Below are 2,598 nucleotides of genomic sequence, written 5' to 3'. Positions count from 1 at the left end.
CAGGTGGTCTAGACACTCTAGATGATCTTCTCAAGGGCATTTCAGCTTGCTGTCCCACCTGCATATCAGCCACATTTGGCTCATCATTTCCACCAATAGATGATCCATCATCTACCCTTGATTGTATACCTGTGGGAGTACTTGGTGGTACCATTTCTTGCACATTTGGTGCATGGACAGCTTGTTGTCTATCAACATATGCAGGTGGATTCACATCCTAGAAAGTGATTCTCCTCATTTCCACATCCCTCATGGGTGCCTTATGCATCTTCTTCTCATTGAAGACCACATCATGGCTGCGTATGATCTTCTTTGCTTCTGGATCCCAGAGACGATAGCCCATCTCTCCACTTTCACCATAACCCAGAAAGATGCATTTCCTAGACTTAGGATCTAGCTTCTTTCGAAGCTCTTTTGGCACATGTGCATATGCCTCACACCCAAATATACGCAAATGAGAGTAAGAGGGCTTCTTGCCACTCCATGCCTCTTTAGGAATACCACCATCCAAACTCTTACTAGGTGATCTATTGATCACATGCACTCTGCAGTCTTCATTGCCTCAGCCCAAAAACCACCAGAAAGACTTGCATTGGAAAGCATGCATTGCAACCTTTCTTGAATGGTACGGTTCATCTTTTCTGCAACTGGATTTTGCTCTGGAGTAGTACGAGGGGATGTGAGCTCCCTCTTAATCCCACGTGTATCACATAAATGCTGAAAGTCATGAGAGAGATACTCTCCACCATTGTCTGTCCGTAGGCATTTAAGCGTTCTACCTAACTGATTCTCAACCACCAAGGCCAGCCATTTCTGAAATACCTAGAACACATCACTCTTCCGAGCTATAGCATAAGCCCACACTTTCCTAGTTGCATCATCAATGAATGTCACATAGTATTCAGCCCCGCCTAATGACCGTGTAGGCATGGGACCACATACGTCTGAATGCACCAAATCAACCATTTCAAACTCTTTCTTTCCCCTTCTTTTATGGGCTGATTTAGTCTGCTTCCCATAGAGACAATGCTCACAAAATTCAAAATCAGAGAAACTCAAATGCGGTACATAACCCAAACGGCATAAGAGTTTCATTCCATTCTGGCTCATGTGCCCCAACCTGCAATGCCACAAAGAAGTGCTTGGCTGCTCGGTTATTGCAACAACATGATCAAATACCCCTGATACATGTAAGGGATACAAAGTCCCACACTTGACACCCCTAGCCAAAAGCATAGAGCCCTTTTGAATTTTCCAACTTTGAAAGCCAAAAGTGGTGTGAAAACCAGCATCATCTAGCTGACCCAGTGAAATAAGACTCTTGGTCAACTTAGGCACATGTCTCACATGTTTCAAAACAAATGCAGACCCATTTGCAAAAGAAAACTTTATGTCACCTGCTCCCATTATGTCACATGCATAGTCATTTCCAAGATGCACACAACCTATATTTCCACTGTCATAAGTGGAGAACCATTCCCTATGGGGAGTAACATGGAATGAAGCACCAGAATCCAAAATCCAATCCTGGGAATATGCATCATCTGAAGTGGTAAGCAACTCTACAGATAAACTAGACATAAAGAGAACATCATTGTCACTATCACGTGTGACTGCATTGATCTCCTCGATCTTCACTTTTCCTTTGTCCTCCCTTGGACTCTCTTCCTTTTGATTTGCACCCCAATTTGCATTCTTTTTCTTATCCTTTTGCTCTCTTTTCAGCTTGTAGCAATCCTTTTTCATATGGCCCTTCTTGCCACAGTGGTAACACTCAATGTTTCGTGCCCTGGATTTGCTACGAGACTTCCCTCTTTCTTGGGACTTCCCCCTGAACTGTGATCTGCCCCTTTGCACATTTAAGGCTGCATCCTGCTTGTTGCCATCCATAGACTTCCGTCTAATTTCCTCGGCCAACAAGCTACCCACAACATCATCAAATTTCAGTACTCCACCAGGTGCAGAGTTACTGACAGCTGTACGGAAGGTATCCCATGAGGATGGCAATGAACATAAGAGAAATATTGCCTTAGTCTCTGCATCAAAATTCATTTTTTGAGCCTGAAGTTAGCTGAAAATAATATTGAATTCATTCAAGTGAGAAGAAATGGAGACCCCTTCCTTCATCTGCAGCTCAAACAACCTCTTCATGAGGTAAACTTTATTAGAGGCAGTTTCCTTCTCATAAGTGGCACACAATTTCTTCCACAAATCTTCCGTAGTCTGCTCATTTACTACTGTGAAATAAACTGACTCTGCAAGATGAAGTCTAATAGTAGACTTTGCTAATGCATCCAACTCATTCCAATCATCCTCAGACATATTTGCAGGCTTAGCTTCAATCCCTGCCAAGGGTTTAATATGCTTCTTTTGAATAAGCACATCCCTTATTTGTTCTTTCCACAAAGAAAAGTTTGTCCCATCAAACTTTTTAATGCTGAAAAACTCCTTTTCAGGCATGGAAGAGAATGCCATGATGCAAATAAAGCAAAATCCCAAATGCTAGTGCCTGCAAGAGAGAATCACACCAAATACCAAGTGCACCCAAATATGTATGCCACAATAGAGTGAAATATCACCAAAACTCAAAGCTCAAAG

Source organism: Dipteris shenzhenensis, chromosome 7 (genome assembly GCF_047967505.1).
Source record: "Dipteris shenzhenensis isolate YYH24624 ecotype China chromosome 7, Dip_SZ_1.0, whole genome shotgun sequence".
Taxonomy (NCBI): Eukaryota; Viridiplantae; Streptophyta; class Polypodiopsida; order Gleicheniales; family Dipteridaceae; genus Dipteris; species Dipteris shenzhenensis.
The sequence above is the reverse complement of the archived record's forward strand: the minus strand, read 5'-3'. Positions refer to the sequence as shown.